Below are 21060 nucleotides of genomic sequence, written 5' to 3'. Positions count from 1 at the left end.
AAAGAGGGCACAAGAATATTTGTCCCTGAGAGGGACAAAGGACTGCCTATGAATGGTGAGGAGACAGCCGTGGCCCATAGGAAAATATGGCCACGTTTATAAAGGTAAAAGAGGAAATCCCGTGTTAGGAGGAGGTATTTAATTTAAATTTGGGTTGTTAATTAGGTGAGCCAAGTTGGCTTTTGATTCCTAGACTTCCATAAATTGACTGGTAGACTCTGATATCCTCAGGAGGAGCAAGTTATTAAATAAGGGAATAGACACCTGCCACTAGCTTTAGGACTATAATCTAATGGTTTTTAGCAAGGCAGAGGGAATCAGAGAGAAGGGCAGGGCCTGACAGAGCCATCTGTGCAAGTGTGAAGTGTTGTTGACAACTGTCCACTGTCAACAACAATACTCTTAAAATGTACAACTAAAAATAATGATAGTACTTGTTTTGAACCTTATAAACTGCAAATATGAATGTGTCTTCTTTCTTACAGTAACATTGAAAAGGTGAAGTCTAAAGGCTAAATATAGGAATCAACACTAAAATTTCTTTGCACAACTAGAGGCCTAATGCTTTACTAAGTATGCAGTGTCTGATTTCCATTGTCCTCATTTTTTTTTGAGTTGGCTATGGTAGCAATAGTGTGAGGATGAAAACAGAACAACAATCCACTCGAACTTATACTTGAAACTATACACTGTCTCTCCCAGGAAATATTGCTTAGCAACTTGAGATCTCTGTTTTCTCGGTTTCAAAACAGTAATTACATAGATCTTGGAGATGATTATAGGCATTTACTGCGTAAGAAATCTTATCTTACTCTTTACTGTCCATAAAGGACATTTTCACAGTTGTGTAAAGTCTAACATCAGAAACACTTCTTTCTCAAGAGTGAAGTTCTATGGGTTATTTTCTTAATTTTGCTAGTGATTTGGACAGTGGTAGCTAAAGGAAGCTTCGTTTTCATTGCCACTATCACTGAAACTCTGTATTATTTATTGTTGATGCCAAGAAGGTCTTGCTGACAGGAGCCTGGTATAGCTGTCCACTGAGAGACTCTTACAGCACCTGACCAATACAGATACAGATATTCACAGACAACCTTTGGACCTAGCAGAAGAGTTAGGGGAAGGACTGAAGGAGCTGAAGGGGATTGCAACCCCATAGGAGGAACAACAATATCAACTAACAACACACCCCAGAAATCCCAGAGACTAAATTGCCAACCAAAGAGTACACATGGAAGGACTCATGGCTCCAGCTACATATATAACAGAGGATTGCCTTATGTGGCATCAGTGGGAGGGGAGACTCTTGGTCTTATGCTGGTTTGATACACCAGCATAAGGGGACTCTAGAGTGGTGAGTTGGGAATGAGGAGAACATGCTCATAGAGGCAAAGGTGTCGAGGGATGAAATGTGAGGTTTGCCGAGGGGAAAGCAAAAAAAGGGACATTTGAAATGTAAATAAAATAACCAATAAAAAAATAAAAAGAATTAAAATTCCTAGAATCTCAATTCCTTGCCCTGAAAACAACTATTATAGAAGAAAGGAGGATGAAAAGTAAGCCATCTTGTGGTCAGCAAATGTATACAATCCCAAAGAAGATCCAGCTGCCACTTAATATATATTTTCAGCAATTAACAAATTTTGAGACGATGGCAATTGACATTGTCTCATAAAAAGATTACATGCAAAGGACAATGTGAGATCAAGTTGATCAAAATCCCAACATTTTGGAGAGGAACAGTTACTTTCACCCCTATGGAAGGAGCAGATGATGGCTACCAAGGGAGAGAGAGTCACTGTCCTTAGGGGATGTGGACACTGGTGGGACACTCATTATACTACTACTGCTACAGCACAGTTGATCTTGAGTTCAGATCAACTATTCAACCGCTTTAAGACATACTTTATTTTTTTTTCTTAGTAATTCATCAGATGCCTACATAAACTACATAAACTGAATGGGTGGTGAGCAACTCAGCCCAGGATTCTGAAGTTCAGACAAAATCTGTATTCCAGAACTGTTAGCAAAAGTATGGGAGATAAATGTAACTGGACAGAAATGAGGTCCCATGGCCAAAAAGTTCATGGTGACATAATAACCCAAATCCAACAACAACAACAACAAAAAAAGGCTTACTGTGTCTGGGTCTTCCTTTATCATGTGCTTATGGAAAATACAGTTATTTCCAATTAGTAATTTTTATGTTATTAAAGTGGGGCAAGAGTTTATATGATTGTATCAATATCATTGGATGATACATGTCAGGCAAAGTACAGTGACTCTTCTGAGATGCACTTTACCTCGATCATTAAGGTCAGTATTCAATATAATGTTCATTTTAAATACTATGGAGATAAATAACTTTTTTCTTAATAATTAGTTATATTCTTTGAAAAATATTAAGCCCCCCTACAAATAAAGAAGTAAAGAAAACTCTGAGCCATCTAGTGAAATGCTAACCAAGAAGACAAATAGCTAGTATATCTTGGTGCCTAGAATGGTAAAAATGACATATGATAGAATGTTTTCAACTGTGTTCTGGTGCTATCTCTACTCTACTAACTACTAACTGCACACCTATGCCTATTCATGCAGTTGTGGATTATCTTCTAATATCTATTTGCTCAGAATTTTGCCTCCTCTGACTTCGGTGTGTGAAGACACTCATTCTAATTCTTTTTTCTAGCAATTTTCAGTCTTAGTACTCTTAACTACAATTTCTCAATTCTCAATTCAAATTTCCAAAAGAGAGTCTATCTCAGATTTCAAATATCTGCTAACATCTGGTATTTCTTTGGTCCTAGCAGTTGAATAGTCTTGAGTCCCACCTGCCAATGGTTTTAGACAAAATATTGAGTTGAGAAAAAATTATGATGATGCTTATTATTATTATTGCAGGACTGACTTCATAAGACAGCAATTGGTGGCTGAAGGAATGTCTCAGAAGTTAAGAAGAGTTCTTGCTCTTACAGCACCCCATATGATGGCCTTCAGCTCTCTGTGACCCTACTTCCATGAGATCCTGCACCCTCTTCTGGCCACTACCAGGACTGCATACATGTGGTCCATAAACATACAAATAGGCAAATGCTCATAAACATAAAATAAAAACAAATCGCATCTAAAGAATAAGTCAATTATATTCGACATATAACTTTGATGAGAACAAAACTGTCTGTATTTTATGTAATTTAACAACAAAAAGAGATTTATGGCTTAGTATCAAAGAATAGCTGTGTCTCCATCAATTAGGAAAATACATTGATTTGATCCAAACAATAGCCAGCCTTAGTGATACTTAAGTGTATCATGTTAATCCCTAATTTAAGAAGCAATTTATAAATTTCATAGGGCGAGGAGGTGCCCTGTTAATGAGTTCTAAGATGTTTTATTTCTTAAACAGAGACACTTACCTTTCTGAAACTACAGCAATATAGGATCACTCTATCAAGATATTCAAGTAACCAGAGAAATTAAGTTGTCAAAAAATAGAATTGATGTACTATGTGAATCTCACAAAACACTTCATTTTCATTTCATTTTGAAAAAGTGGTTGAGGGTAACAAAAATAAATCAACTTCTTAGCTATGTAAAAATCATTTTTTAACAAGTCCAAGAGCTCTGGTTTGAAACTGTCAGCTGAAGAATTCTGTGTCAGAATTTTTAACTTCGATTTAATTATGCTCCAATTTTCCAACCATACTGATTCTAGGCCCTCTAAAAATTTCCTAACCATGAGTACAAAAAAAAAAAATTCAACTTCCAGGCAAGATAATATACTCTTTGAAATATTTCAGCTTCAGATAAGTCCATTTGGAGGGGTGTTTAGTTGAAAACATTTTGCACAAAGGGCTGTTAAACACCTACAGAGTAAAGAGGAGGAGATCAAAACATTCTTGAGCAGCAAGTTTTGCGAAAACTGGACTGTTTCCATGTCTTAGGCCAGCATCAAAGCTCAGCACTTGGATCACTGCTTTTCCTTCATACTGAGTTTAGACACACCTGTTGGATGTTGAATTCTGTGTACACATTTTACAAGGAGCTTCCGTTTTCTTTTACATATTTGTTCTGACATAGAAAATTGACTCATAGAATTTGACATAATCAACCAAGAGCCTACAAAAGGGATACAACTGGTGCTGGTTCAACTGATGGTCAGCATGTAGAAGAATGCAAATCGATCCATCCTTATCTCCCTGTACAAAACTCAAGTCCAAGTGGATCAAGGACTGCCACATAAAACCAGATACACTGGAACTAATAGAAAAAACACTGGGGAAGAGCCTTGAACACATGGGCACATAGAAAAATTTCCTGTACAGAACACCAAAGGTGAATGCTCTAATATAAAGAACTTCGTAAAATTCCAAAGCTTCTGTAAGGCAAATAACACTGTCAATAGGACAAAATGGCAACCAACGGATTGGGAAAAGATCTTTACCAACACTACATTTGATAGAAGGCTAATATCCACTATATACAAAGGACACTAGAACTGAAACTCCAGAGAACCAAATAACCCTATTTAAAAATGGGGTACAGAGCTAAAAAAATAATTCTCAACTGAGGAATACAGAATGGCTGAGAAGCACCTAAAGAAATGTTCAAAATCCTTAGTCCTCAGGGAAATGAAAATCAAAACAATCCTGAGATTTCACCTCACACTAGGTGGAATGGCTAAGATCAAAAACTCAGTTGACAGCAGAAGTTAGCGAGGATATGGAGAAAAAGGAACACTCCTCCATTTTTGGTGGGATTGCAAGCTGGTACAACAACTCTATAAATCAGTCTGGCGGTTCCTCAGAAAAATTGGACATAGTACTACCAGAAGATCCAGCAAAACCTCTCCTGGGCATATACCCAGAAGATATTCTAACCAGTAATAAGGACACATGTTCCACTACGTTCATAGCAGCCTTATTTATAATAGCCAGAAGCTCTGTTGATATGTCCCTCAACAGAGGAATGGATACAGACAATATGGTACATTTACAAAATGGAGTACTACTCAGCTATTAAAAACAATGACTTCATGGAATTCTCAGGCAAATGGATGGAACTAGAAAATATCATCCTGAGTGAGGTAACCTAATCACAAAGGAACACACATGGTATACACTCATTGATAAGTGGATATTATCCTAAAAGCTCTGAATACTCAAGATAAAATTCATAGACCACGTGAAGCTCAAGAAGAAGAAAAACCAAAGTGTGGATACTTTGGTCCTTCTTAGAAGAGGGAACAAAATACCCATCAGAGGAGATACAAAGTGTGGAGCAGAGACTGAAGTAAAGGCCATCCAGAGACTGCTGTATCTGGGGACCCATCACATGTACAGTTACCAAAACCAGACACTATTAGGATGCCAAAAAGTGTTTGCAGACGGGAGCCTGATATAGCTGTCTCCTGAGAGGCTCTGCCAGAGTCTGACAAATACAGAGGTGCATGCTCGCAGCCAAGCATTAGATTGAGCCAGGGGTCCCCAGTGGAGGAGTTAGAGTAAGGACTGAAGGTGCTGAAGGTGTATGCAACCACATAGGAAGAACAACAATAGCAAACAACCAGACCCCCCAGAGCTCTCAGGGCCTACACCACCAACCAAGGAGTACACATGGAGGGACCCTTGGCTCCAGCTGCATATGTAGCAGAGGATGCCTTTGTCAGGGAAGCTGGCATGGGTGGGTGGGTAGAGAGAACACCCTCATAGAAGCAGGGGGAGGGAACATATGATAGGGGTTTTTTGGAGGGTAAACCAGTAAAAGGGATAAAATTTGAAATGTAAATAAGGAAAATATCTAATAAAAGATTTGAAGAAATAAAAAGAGATACACAGAAATCAAAAAGAAATAACAAAATTATTTTGTTTTGTGGTCTAGGAAACAACCCTAGGCATCCTCAGGTAAACGACAATGTACTTGTATGGGTTGTTACTGATATTTATTGAATATCTCTATAACAGTAATATCAATATCACCCTATCCAGTTTATAATATCTTTACTAGTTTTGTGAGCTACTTTTAGCAAAAACTAGAAATAGTCCATGGGTGGCATAGTCAGTCCAATCATCAGGATTCTTGTGTATATTGTAGTAGTGATGATTTATTTGAAAATTTCATATTGAGGGAGAAATAAAATCATATACCACATTAACAATAAAAAGTCATGAAGTTTCACAGAAAAATCCAGAACTCTTATTTCCTTCTTTTATTTTTTTAAATCATACTGTGGCTTAATTTTGAAATGGAACAATCAATAAAAGCTGACTATTTGTTTCTTTAGACCAAGCCCATTCTCTTCAGGTACCCTATCATATTCAGTATTTCCCTAATGTTTACTCCAAAATGTTAAACACTAAGACTTGTGTTTCTGTGACACTGCAACCTGACCTAATCATCAATATCAATTAACCATACATTAATTCAACTCCTTGGTGACATCTATTATAGTTAGCAACATCCATTAGGAATGTTCACAGCCAATAAAATTAACACCTAACTGGAATTAATTTGAGCTGTACAGTTATGTGTTATCTTTTATGTCAAGAAGTTTCGAGCTCAAGGTTCACAGTTGGCCTCATTGAATAGCTCATCAGCTCATCCTTGCTCAGACCTCCTGCTTAGCCACAACTCCTTCTAGTACTTTCTCCCATTATTTAAATTGTATAGCATCAACTTGTCCAGGTGTCAGAAAAACCCAACCAAGTTCAGTGGGAAGAGACGATCGTCACTTTCATGTCTCCTGTTATCAGTGACAAAAAAAATTTCCTCAAATGTTTCAAGTTAAATTTCCCTCACAGCTCATGTTCATGTCAGGGAGGTCCAGACTGCAGAAAACACATCACATGTTCTTCAGTCCGGGTTCTCCAGCAAAGCAGAAAATCAACAAGGTATGTGTCTGTATTTTACAAAGAAAGAGATGTAGTTTAAGGAACGGTTTATGGGATCAAGGTGTTTGCCAAATTCAAAGTCTAGTGGGAGGATACTAAAGACTAATGAAGAGCCAGTGCTATTATTGTTCAAGTACCAAAATTATCTAGCAGCAGGATGCTCCTTGCAGAGGTCAGTCCTCTGGTCTACCCGGGACTTCAACTAAATTGAGAAGCTTCAACTTTGGGGATAATGTGCTAAATACAAAATTCAGACCTTGAAATGTTGAACTCACCCAAAATACTCTCAGAAAAAAAAAATCTAACATAATCTCTCATCAAATCTGGACACTATGGGCCATCCCTGCAAAACACCTAAATTAAAGAATTATGCTTTAGAAAACTCACAGTGAAGAAATAAAAAGTGGGAACAGAGGAAAAGCTACTTCCAATTAAAAGTGACCTGTTCTGAGAGACACACTGGTTCATTATATGTCTTGAATCCTCACGTGCAAGGGGAGTAATCAACTTGAAATAAAATGCATATTCTTAAACATACAAATGGATAAAATGAATTGTGAAATGAGTCTTCTAATGAAAAGAGCTGAGCCATGTGACCACCTCAGACACCAATGTGACTTCAAACACAGATGTTTGAATCTTCTTCATATACAAAGGTTGACTCATTATCTAGTACAGAAAATTATACTTACATAATAACAATGAAATGGTCTCATGTGTCTCCTATTTTACTTAAGGTTTGACTGGTGTGAACAGACACCATGACCAAGACAACTCTTATAAGGACATCATTTAATAGGGGCTGGCTTACAGGTTCAGAGGTTTAGTCCACTACCATCCAGATAGGAGCATGGCCACATCCAGGCAGGCATGCGGCAGGAGTTGAGAGTTCAATATCTTGTTCTGAAAGGCAAACAGGAGAAGACTGGCTTCCAGTCAGCTAGGAAGAGAGTCTCAAAGCCCCCCATCTCATGATGATATGCTTTCTCCAACAAGGCCACACCTCCAAATATTGCCACTGCCTGGGCCAAGCATAGTCAAACCACCACACACCCCAAAACCTCCCCAACATTTGCTGTTGTTTGTTTTTGAGTAGCCATTGTGACTGTAATAATATATAAAGTAATGCATGTGACCCAGTCTCAGAAAGATAAGTACCATAGGTTTTCTCTCACAAGTGGATCCTGATATTTAATGTTGGTATGTATGCAAATAAGGGCTTGAAAGAGTGGATACCAAGCATGACAGTAGATGCAAGACTGTGAGATGTGAACAAGCGATGTTGGAAAAGGGATGGGAGGGAGCAATATGGCACATGTGACATGGACAGGGACATAAGGCTACTGGGATGAGAGGCTCCAGGAGAGCAAGGTGTGTAGGGAAGAAGCAGAAGAAGAAAAAAAAAGTTCTATTTGAAAATGGCATGAAGATTAACTCACAATTCAATGGGGTTTTAAATTTTTATTTATTTTTCTTTAAAGTAAAGACTGAAAATAAGTCACTCTTGGAACTAGGTTACAGAAAAAAAGAAAAGGTAGCGGTCATTGGAGATACACAAACTGTGGTAGTAGTTCCATGATCTAATGTTTCTTTGTTTTCTATAAACCCTAACCTTGAATACAGTCAAGACTTGTAACAGCTTCTACCTGTACTCCTGCTACCACCACTACTAGTCCCACCCCTACACCACCATTAACACTTCTTCTGAGAGTTCTAACCCCAGAAGAATTATATTACCCTCTCCCCTTGGTCACTAGGAAGCTAAAGCCTCACTTGACCCAGGCTTGGTGACACACACCTTTAATTTCAGCACTCAGGAGACAGATCTTTTGAAGTAGAAATAGAAGAGTCTTTTGAGTCCAAAGCCCACCTGGTCTACAAAATTCTTCCAGGATAGCCAGAGATACACAGTAAGACAGTCTTAAAACTAACAACCAACTAAAAACAAAACTAAAACAAATTCCCACAAGTCCAAATTGCCTATACACCTGCAGTGAAAATATTAACCTGTTCAATCTTTATTATTAGACGTTTGCTATTATCATTGACTTATATCATCTTATCTCTTTTTAAATCTGTCACTATAAATTTTATAACAGTTTATGGGTTGAGACCTGGAGTTGATGACTAAGGAGATTATTTTTAAAAACAGGGTGACTCCTCTTTGAAATGCAGAGAATCCCAAAATCTTTTAGCTTCTCTAGTTTTCTGTTTGATTTTCAGATATCCCAGAGATGAAAACAGGCACCTACCCTTCACCTTGATGCCACTACTTATTTCTCTAATCATAGAATAAGACTTTCAGCTCATTTTGTATACAAAGAGAGAACAACTTTCATTTAATCCACAGAAATGCCCCTTTTTAGGTAACTTGCAATGCAACCTCCTAACACCTACACTAACTCAATGTGTGAAGCACAATCCCAACAGAAACGGAACTAGGAAAAAAAAAGTGTTTCAGCCGGTAATATGCATCCTGTAAATAGGTGCATGATTCAAAGCAGTTCGAGAAAAATGGCACTATTTAGGAAAACATTGCTTCAAACTGATTTCTATAATATGCAAAGCATTTTAGAATATTTTCCTTAGTTTTTGTAAATATTAGTATATGATTTCAAAAAGCATCTGTGCATTAACTTCTTGAAGAACATTCTTAATGCATGTTCTCCATTTTTTCCTAATCCACAGGAATAAAGTACAAGGATAATTAATATATTTGCAGTTCCCTATAATTTTTTTGTCAGGTCCTTTCATCGGTTTCTGTTTTCTGGTGAGTAATTTCATGCAATGAGAAAATGAGCAAAAATAAAAGATATGAATTCGCTTTACATTTTTCACACCTTTCTAAAATATTTATAAAATGCACTATTACTTTTCTGGTACTAACTCATTTGTAGTGCATACATGTGATGTGGGGTGTGTGTGTGTGTGTGAGTGTGTGTGTGTGTGTGTGTGTGTGTGTGTGTGGCAGGCATGCATGTGCAGTATGCTTTTGAATGCAAGAGCTCAAAGCCAGGTGAATTCCTCCATATCTTAGCATCTTAGTTTCTTGAGGCACCATCTTTCTATATCCCTGAATCATGAATCAGCAGGCCTGACTGGCCAGCAAACTCCTGGGATTTTCCTGACATGGGTTTCCAGCATAGGGGCAACAGGCATTTGATGGAATGCCAAGCTTGTCACAGTGTCCTGGGAATAAAACTTAGGTCCTCATGTTTGCCTGGAAACCATTTTACCCCCTGATCCACTTTCTCAGCCCTACTAGCTTTTACTGCTTTTAGGTGATACTCCTTGACAGTCAATGTTATAGGCATGATTGATACTGGTGATTACAATTTTCCCTGAAACTAATAAATTATTCAGTTGTATGGATCATTTTGTCTCACTTTACAAGCACTCAGATTGAAAAGAATTAAACTTCTCTTGTCTTGGTAAATGACAATAACTTAGTGGTCAACAGCCCAGTTCCACATTGTGATATCTCTTCAGTATAGACTAAACACCCTGATGTAAATAGTGCAGGCCTAGTCCAACATTCAGCAAGATGCATGGACCAGACATTACAGTATTGTTGGAATTTTTAAAAGGGAAGGATTATGAGCATCGCAAACCCAGGTGTCTTTTAAGGAGGAAAAAAGGACAGCATCAGGCATCCTCAGATGGCCAGAGCCCGTGTAGATGAAGGAGGGGTAGTCCACACTGAACCAGATATCCCTGCTTGGAAGTTAATCTTGCTGACTGCACTTCACATGGGACGATTTGTCAGCAGATTGCTTTCTGTTCATTATAACCCTCATACTCAGGAAGAAGGGAATTGGCCACACCAGTGATATAAATGCATTGTAGGCACGACCCTCCCTTTCATGATTAATTCTACCAGTGGTACAAATTTGCATGAATGAATGTCAGTGTGTTTTCTGCCCTGAACATTTCCTGCTGGCTTCAGTTCAGCCCTGTTGACATTTATTACAAATAATAGCTAAATATTCCTGATTTAATAGCTGCAGTGGCCCCACATCTGAAGGTGATATCTGTAATAAAAGCAGACAGGACGAGCTTATAACAAATCCTAATCAGATTGTGTTTGCACATGTAATGGATAAGCCTCACACACACAGCCACAAAAAAATAAATGTGCTGGTGACTCTCTAAATACAGCTGTGAGAAGAAAGAGTTCAGGAGCAATATGGTTGCTTTATTTCCTTTTTATGGCTTCTCTTCCTCCATCTCCTTTAAGTAACCAAGGGATCTGTGTACAATCAAGATTGAATATTATCCCCCTTGTTATCAGGGAAAAATAGGGCACTAAACACAGAAGACTAGCTGTGCCCCTTTATTCATCTTTTGTTGCTCCTTCTAAACAAAGGGCATTGTCCCCTGATAAATTCCATTTTCTGCCTCTTATTCAAAGGTAGTTTACACACAAGCTCCAGCGATTCTCACACAATGAAGTGACTGACAAAGATACAAATAACTTTCAAAGTTCTTTCAACCTGTTGACCCAGATGTCCCTTCTGAAAGATATAAACTAGCCCTCCACACCTCTTACAATTGATAAAGGAGACTGTAAAACCCGGATCACAGAAAAGAAGACACACAGTGCCTACTAAAGGCAAGCTTAAAAGCCAATGGGAATAAAAGGTGCTTTTCTCTTTATCCTATCCAAACTTCACAAGCCTGGACATGGAAACTGAAGGTCAAATTAGCATTGTCTTCACCTTGACATTTAAACATGGAAGAATCCCGCTTGCGTGGCATTAATTGTGATGATCTTTATGAAAATACAACTTTTCTTATTTTCCCATTTTTTTCCACTTATCTTTCCGGAATAAATTGTGCAGAAAATTGTACTTAGAGGTGATTGTAGCCACTAGGATTTTCATGTACACTCTACTGAAACGCATTGCCTGAAAGGCTTTAATTTCTGTGTATATAATTTATGTGCAGCAATGGCTACAGACGTCTCCATCCAAGGCACTTAAAGATCTTCCACAATACCAACTCATTCAACTCTCACATGAAGTCTGATTATTCTGGCCTTAGGTAGTGACTGGAAGTAGAGGGAAAAAATATATATATGTGTGTGTGTGTGTGTGTGTGTGTGTCTGTGTGTGTTATATGATACATACATATATGTATGCATACATACACATATGTATATATATATACTTATATACATATACATATGTGTGTATGTATATATTTTTTGAAATTTTCATTATTGAATGCAATGTCTTTTGATCATGTCTACATAACTCAGCTCTCTCACTCAAACTGACCCTGGGAACCCCTTCCAACACAAGTCTCAATTTCATATCCTTTTCTTTCTTTCTTGTCTGACCACTGTCATGTCCCATTATCCTGAATCATCTGAGGTGTCATATTTATTTATCACCTTCACTTCCCTCTTCCTCTCATAAATTAATGAGGCCAAAGAACAGAGAATATACATTGTAGACCAGGTAGTTCCGCGAAAACTGCCTTGTGCCTCTGCTAGCATAATCTAAGCAGCTAGACATCACTGCTTGTGTAACTAGAAATGGGTGCTTCCAAGGAAAGCAACAAGAAAAGTTCTGTCACCTTATATTCAGAGAGAAATTTGATATGTTGACTTTATTCCATCAGTTGACAGAGTCTTCCATTAAAAATTTGTATCTTCATTATTATCATCAAAAAAGGTAGAAAGTTAGGTAAAAGATAACAACATGAACCAGGAGTTTCCTCGGGAATTCCCAAGAACATTAACCTTGGAAGAGAGTTGAGAAACCACTTTCTTTTTACCTTGTTGTTTAGCACAGTGCTGTTGAGGAAGGTGACAATATGTTAAAAGCCCACACTCTGAATTGATTAGAGTTGGATTACAGTCCCTGTCACAAGTCCTGGCTTGGTCTTCTTCTCCACTTCCCTTGCAGTATTTACTTTCTTCTCCATCACAAGAACCAATCTCTGTAATTTACACCATTGTAGCAAAGCCTAGTAGGAAAGTTTGCCCACTTCTAAGCCCATAGATAGCTCAGATTTCAGAGCATCTTGATTCCCATCAGTTCCTGATACATCTCTTCTACTCTGGATGAAAGACGAATCTTCCTCTAAAAAACTAAGAACGACTTAATATTCATGCATTTCTTATTGTTGTGGCCAGATTCCAGAAGTCAGGAGTTTGGGTTGCTGAGTTTTACATCCTGTGCCATGGTTCCTCCATCTCCATCACATGGTTCCTCCATCTCCATCACTGGTTCCTCCCAGAGACACAGTTCGTACTCTCAGCCCACTAAGGAAGTGTCCTTCTGTCTTCTACCTTACACATATTTCATTTCACTTCCATGTGAATTATGGTCTGCAAACATCATACATAAATTTATCATACCACATCCCCACTATGCTTCAGTATGGGAGTACCATTTCTCAATGCTGTTTCTCTTCTTCTCAGGTGTGCCTGAGCCTTTGGACCTGTTCACAAATAACAACCAGATATAGTTTATTCCTACTCTGACCTCTCAGAGGCCTTCATTTGCTTTATTGTTTTATAGAAGTTACAAACACTCTTTCCTACACTACTGTTATCCCACCATGCTCAGTCTATGCACTGTATAGCACAGGTCCATACCCTTCACTGGAAAACACTAGTATACATACAAAGTTGATGCTTACTATCCAGATACCATTTATTTGAATTCTTAGCAAAACAATGCTTCTTCTACCATGAACCAGTGTATCTTTGTATTGGTATGTTAACACTAGAGAGAAATAGATGTTACTTTGATGTCATAGTGTTGTATGAAAACCGAAGGGGAAAAATGGATTTGAGACTCCATTTTGCATTATCTAGCTGAAAATATATGGCTGAAAGTGAAATGTTACATAAGAGAAATATAGATCATCGGAAAGCCAGGTCTGGACTCACCTCCAAAGGAACACATGCAACATTGGTTTATAGATCTACAAGACAGTGTTACGACAGGCTGTCCTGTGGAGATGGATTCACTTTTTAAATGATCACATCAGTCAATTATTGGCTAGGAACCCAGTAAACTATACATCGTACATTAGAGCTGCATTAAGGTACTTTTGAATCTGATGTCTTTAGCTGAAAATTGAATTAAAAGAGAATCTGGTTCTCAGTGTCTTTCTGAGAATCACCCACCAGCTGTGTGGTCCCCCAAAATAGGAGGAATTTTTGTGACAGAGAGAGCAATTAGTCACATGCTTCAAGTTTTGTATCTAGAGACAAGCTCACGATTTCAGGGAAAGAAATCTAAGGAACTGATACCAAGGATTAAGGAAAGAATACAAAATAATCACACTGAGGCAAATTTTAAAGCTTATGTTAAAACTTTTAAAGGGATTATTCAAGGAAGGAGGGTGGGGGGAAGAAAGCTGCACACAGGAAGCTGAGAGCAAAGTTGATAGACAAATAGACAGGATAGAAGAATAAGACTACTGTGGTGAACGGAAAGTGTGGAGAAAATGCTCTGGGGCAAAGCAGTGCTGAGCAGGACTCCAACACCACGGTGACTGTCCCTCCTCCACTGCTGCATTGTACCCAGCCATGTTCTAGAATATTCACTGGCTCTTATAGGCTCTGTGGCATCCATTGTTTCCTTCACACGTGTTCAGGAAAGCACACATTTGGGCCTCAAGAAGACCACATCACTTTCTCAGACTTAAATCAAATTCCTCTAGGGTAGTAACCCAGACCCAAGCTCCTTGAGGTATGATGTACTTGAAATCACTACAAATCTCAGAAGAGTGCAGATTCTGACTCAGAGTCTCAAGAATCAAGGAGGATTTGTATATTAAATACGAATTCATGCTTCATGCTGGTTCCTGGGCTACACTTCAGAAGGAAAGATCTAAACAATCCATCAAATAAAATTGGACCTAAAGAATAGACAGATTTTGAAACTACTGCCAAATGCTTAGGTAGTGTTTCCATAATACCCATACTTGGTGTAATTTAAATATCATACTATCTGCACTAACACTTTATATTGACTCGCACCTCAGAATATATGTCATTATATTCCCTGACACCATAAAAAGGAACATTTTAAGCACTTAATTTTGATATTTATCTCTTGCCTCTCTATATTATATTACTGGGTTCCAAATGAGTAATGTTCACTTCACAGATTTTAATTACCTAAAGTCCTTGTTTCCTTATTGATTACCAAAGGCAAAGTAGTTTTTTTGAGTTAACATCTCAGAATCTCCCATTTAATTTACAAATACCATATTTTTTAGCTCACTGAGTACAGATACGTACTGTTTCCTCTTGTCTCATGAAAAGATCATTTTTATTACCCTCACAGAAATATGCCTCAGATAGAGGCATAATGTAAAAGTTCAGGGGCAACACTGCTCACAATGTGTTGGAAATGTCTGCGGCATCTATAAAACAATTGCATCTGCATCGAGTACAGCATCCCTCGATTGCTGAGAAAATTAGCTTTGACATCAGATCATGATTAAATTGCTTGGGCAACATCCCATAATAGTGTAATTCCATTCATGTCTTTGAAAACAAAAGCATAATACTCTAGAATTTTCCATGCCAACTAAACATAGCCATTGGACCTAGAAAAATCTCCAAAGGAGCATGGGGCTTTGCTGGTAAAGTCATCCTGAGTCGTTTGAATCCAAAGCTTCCATTATTGCAGCTATTATGAGAAGCTTCAAGGTCACAAGACACACAAAGCTTAATTGTAGTCCCTTCTCTGATGCTCTCAGCAACTGTATGCTCCTTTTTATACATTCTGGGCTTTGAAATTCACACAGCAACTTCACCATCCCCTCCCCATCCCAATCAGAAGGCTTTCAAGGCAGCCACTCTGCAAAAACACAAAATCAGGGAGAAAAGCAGCTAAATCAAACTCAAATAAAAAGCAGTGATAGGAAGCTTCAACAAAGTCCACACAAGGAATCAAGCTTGCTTTTAAACAAAAATATTGACATAGCAATTTAAAATAAATACCAGCCTCATATGCTGAACACTTTATTATTGGCTCACAGGACGGCAAATGCAAAGAATGCATTCTTCTCTGAAACGTTGCCAAAGGCACATGTCTTCAAAGCCAAACATTGTGACATGCTCTTAAGTAGCTTGCCATCATGCTGATTGTTACATTTGGTATAACATAACACCCGTGTGTTCATTAAGCCGACATATTTGCAATTAAGGTACATATGTTTAGCTTCTACAAATGTCTGAGAGCCAGGTGGAACAAGTCAATCGCTCTGATGACATTGAGCATTTCTATAACAATGCTGAATTCTAGCTTAGAATTTTACACTCTGCCTATTATACAGGAAAACAGAATTGCCAATATGTCCTTTTGTGTGGAACTGTAAAAGCTCCGAAGACCTTAACAAATACTGGCTATGTCATGGCGAATGTATGGCAAGCAGATGTCTACAAGTACCCCTGTTAAAAAGTTTCATTGTCTGGCAGGTTGACACTGTTGCTCCCACACTGGGCTGCAAACCCCCTCGGTTCCTTCAGTCCCTTCTCTAACTCCTCCATCAGGGACCCCACGCTCAGTGCAATGGTTGGCTGCAAGCATCCGCCTCTGTATTTGTCAGGCTCTGGCAGAGCCTCTCAGGAGACAGCCAAATCAATCTCCTGTCAGCAAAGCACTTCCCTGCATCCACAATAGCATTTGACAACTGTATATGGGATGGATCCCCAGGTGGAGCAGTCTCTGGATGGCCTTTCCTTTATTGTTGGACATCAGTGGGAGGAGCAGCCCTTGGTCCTGTGGGGGTTCGATGCCCCAATGCAGAGGAATGCCAAGGTGGGAAAGCAGGAGTGGGTGGTTGCATGGGGGAGCACCCTCATAGAGGGAGGGCGAGAGGGGGTGGGAAAAGGGGTTCCTGGAGGGGACACCTGTAGATGGGATAACATTTGAAATGTAAATAAAGAAAAAATCCAATAAAAGAAAAAAAAGTTTCATCGTAAAAGATCCTTCAAATGCAGCCCAGTTGCCAGTAATTGTGAATTAATTGGTGTCATTCAACTCTGAAGGTCTACCGGAGCATGCCCTCTGATTTGCTGTCACCAAAGCACACTTCATGATAAAATGATGAGTAGGTCTTTGTTGCTTCGCTGTCCTTTCAATCTTTAGGTAAAGTGCCTACATACATAAGTCAAGGAGATTCCAATCTGATAATTAATTTCTCTCTCCAGCATTTAAAAAGCCGAAATCATCAATGGATTTCATTACAACCTGGAACGGGTACTACCGGACTATAAGAGGCAGAAACAGAGTAAAGAGGCTGACCTGAAGTTAAAGCGCCAAGTTTCAGTTCATTGGAAGCTTGAAATCCTGAGCTCTTGGACAAATGAAATGTTAGGTGTCAAGTAGCTAGACGAAATATGGCTTTTACAAATAAATCTCAGCCAGACTGCAGTTGTGTGACCTTGCCCAATCTACCTCTCTGGGTAGAGCACAGTATAACTCTCATTGTAATGCCAGGACACGCTAATTAGCTGAAAGCTATATCTCGGGTGAAAGGGCAATGGGAAGGCAAAACAAAGATTGCTTCAAAATTGTTCTCCCTGTGTTTTCTGGACAGGGGTTCAGAAAGATTGCCTAAATTGCACAAGCTCTTTTTGATATTTCTGACAGTTAAAGTACCCTAAATTGGAATGCGCTCCTGTATAACAGGATAAAGGAGAAGACAATTGCTACAGAGTGTTGACGGTTATGAGAACGTTTCCTCCAGCAACGAGGAATACCTGTGGAGTTTGCTGGACTTTGTCTCGAAAACTTTGAAAAGCTTCCATCCACACAACATACACAGTCTTCCGTGTCTAACTGTGCAGTGGTTACCATCCAGTCCCCCACAGGTAACCACCCACAGATGAGCACCACCGTTCACAGGACCTGTGCAGAGGTCAGAGGACAAGTCTGTTGTGCCAGTTAACTCCTGCTACTTCCATGTGAGTTCTGCGATCTAAGTCAGTAATCCAGGCTTCACAGAAACCTACTGAGTCATCCCACCAGACCAGATTTGGGTTTTAATTATCTCAATTCACTTGAGGTACCCTTCATTTAGAAATACTATTCTCTTAAGATTAAGAACCAATAAAAAGCAAGTTAAGTATTTCAATAAATTGAAATGCAAAGGAAAATGATGTAATCGTAGAATACTGGTTTTGGTTTTTTTGTTTGTTTGTTTGTTGTTGCTGTTGTTATTTTTGCTTTGGTTTTGAAGTTGACAAAAACCACTCAACTTTTAAATGAAGCCCCTATAATGTGAGGTATAAAAACGAATAGTTGAAGTTTTGGAAGACTATGAAATGCTTAAGGGAGTATCCAAAGTAATCCAACTATGATATCAGAGTAATTCATTTTAGAACATAAATTTCAACATACTAGTGGAAAAAAAAGTACAAAACCTTGAATGGGAAGAAAGATGAACGAACTGTGCCTGTATGCAATGACTTCTTCATCAAAGGAGCAAGCAATGAAACAGCACTCGAGCCCTAGTGCTGGGAACATGCCTCGGTTACCCTCATATTAGTAACCATAAAGAGATGGGGATGAAAATAAATCTGTCACTCAATCAAAAAGTCTAAAAGAAAGGAGTATAAATGGAAAAACTCTTGGCCTAGACCAGACCAGCATTAGACAATATGGTCAGGGTGCGAACACAACCCAAGACCCAGAAAATTCAATAGGGAACTACCTCCAAGCAAACTTTGTCTAGAGCATCAAGTCTGGCTTATCTCTGTTTGTTCTTGACTAATAAGAGTGACACCAAAGTAGGAAAGATAACAACAAGTGGATGACAAAGATCATTACAGACATCACATCAACTATCCAGAAAAGCAAAAGAGAGAAAGGATTGGGTGTGGCAGCACAGCCATAGACTAGACTCCTAGTACCTGGGAGACAGAGGCAGGCACTTGTGAGTTTAAGTCCAGCATGGGCCAGTAAGAAAGATGAAGGGCCAGGGAATTAATGAACAGATTTAACTTACTTTTAAATATCCTACTTAAGATTAATGGAGAATTCTTTGTTTAAGTTCAAGATCATAAAATGAAAGAAAAATAAAATAAAATTCAAGATCATCAAAATCAAAGAAAATGAGTTTGGATCACCTAACATCATAGGGAACTCCACAATCATCCATGGGATACTATTAAAGCATATTCAAAGACTTCCATTTGAAGAGTATAAAAGCTAAGGTGAAAAATCAGGGAGGATTAAAATTGTGTACGAAAGGTGATAAACCCACCTTACCGGTTACATTTAAGGCATGTTTCTTTCCTCAAGCTAATATTTCTTTCCTGAGTTTATTTACAGACACTAAACGTGCTTCAAAAATAATACCAGTAGGTTGCAAGAATGCATTATACTTTTCTGGAAAAATATGTGTCAATATAACAAATACATGTACATATTGGAAAAGTTGCTTTACATATTATATTTTAGGTGCAAAACAAGAAATAATTACCATAAAAGATGGAATTTTGAGCAGATTATGTTGCCATTTGGTAACTTTTTCTTTAAATTTGAATTATCTGGAACTATGTCTCCATATCCCTAATAGAACATTCTTACATGTCTAACTTATAAAGCACCTTTAGGCTGTATATCCAGGAAGTTAGATTATAAACAACATCATCTGATTTCTGCCATGCAATTCTAAGTGGTTCATGTATTAGTTGGAAAAATTGTGGTTAAAACACTTCACATTTCTGATGTGAAAATATTTTATGAAGACATTTTAGGAGACCACGCCGATGAACAAAACTACAAGAATATTTTTAGTTAAATCAAAGCTTTGGTTATGCAATATCTACTAATTGCTGCTGAGTCAGGGTTTTTGTGCACATGTGTGGTAAATATTACTACTGTTTCTGCAAGCTGCCTGCATATTCTTGTTATATTGCCATTGCTTAGCATACAAGGTCAAATATTGTAATATGCAAGACCCAGTATGCTCTAGAGAAGCAGTATCTAAGATTTCAAATTCTCCAAAATTATGCTAAAAATATATCAATGTAGTTCATATAAATATTATCATTTTTGCAAAGGCTATATTTAATATAATAAGCATTTCCAGCCTCAGAATTTTAAAAGTGAAACATAACAAAACATAACACAGACCGTTGACATTGTCTTTCCTGAACCCAAAGAAAACATCACCTGTATGTTTTAGTCTCTTTACTTCTGAAATTCACAGTATCCTTAAAGGCTCATATATAAACCCATCTAGGCTATCTTTATTAATCCAAAAAGAAATGTTATTTGTTAACTTTATACCAGTCCAGTACCCTTAATATACAAATACCAAAATGGAGCTAATAGGGTCATGAATAATACTCCAATTTACTATTCCGTAAGTCTTGCAGTAGTATTTAAAGTTATATCTTATATTAACAACTCCTTCCAAAGGAAAAGACAGGAGGTTTTGAACTTAGAATATTTTAATTAAAAATGCCACTGCTTGATTTTCACCACATTGCAGCTGCTAATTCTCATATACATAATGTGTGGTTATTTTTTTCTCCTGCCTCTCTTTGTAAGACAGAAATACTTTCCAAGAAAAAAAATAGTCCCTCATTTTTTTAAATACTCATTATTGATGAAGTTACAGTTCATGACAATGCTAGATACTGCAGCAGCCTAAAAATAGCTTCTCTACCAAACACCCTTGAGGTTTTGTTTCCTACTGACCAAAAATATCCTGGGGCTATCCACTTCCACATGAGAAATTTTCATTTGTTATTCTGATGACTAATACTTGTCTTCATCTTGCAGAGCGCAGATTCCTTTCCAAAGACTTTGGTTTTCCAATCAACCTGGCCTCTGGCCTCCAGCCTGCACTGAGGTCCTTCGTATTTCTCCCTCTCCTTAGCTCTTATGCCATCCAAATATGATGCAAAACCTGCTTCCAAAGCCTGTAAAGCAAGCTAAAAAGCTATCTGTGTTCATTTCAGTCAATCATCCACCCAGTAAACAAACTCAGCACTTTTCAGGTGGCAGGTGCTGTGTGAGGTGCTGCGATTAATGAGTCAAGTAAAAAGGCTGACACCGGAAAGTTATTTTCTCATTTAAGTTTTTACAAGTAAATACACAGTGTGTCAGATATTGATTAGAGGTGAGGATATGGATAAAGAGGCCAGTCATACAAGGATTGCTGGCGGGGTATATTTGTT

The sequence above is a fragment of the Mus musculus genome, chromosome 17 (genome assembly GCF_000001635.26).
Source record: "Mus musculus strain C57BL/6J chromosome 17, GRCm38.p6 C57BL/6J".
Classification (NCBI taxonomy): Eukaryota; Metazoa; Chordata; class Mammalia; order Rodentia; family Muridae; genus Mus; species Mus musculus.
Note: the sequence above shows the minus strand (reverse complement) of the source record.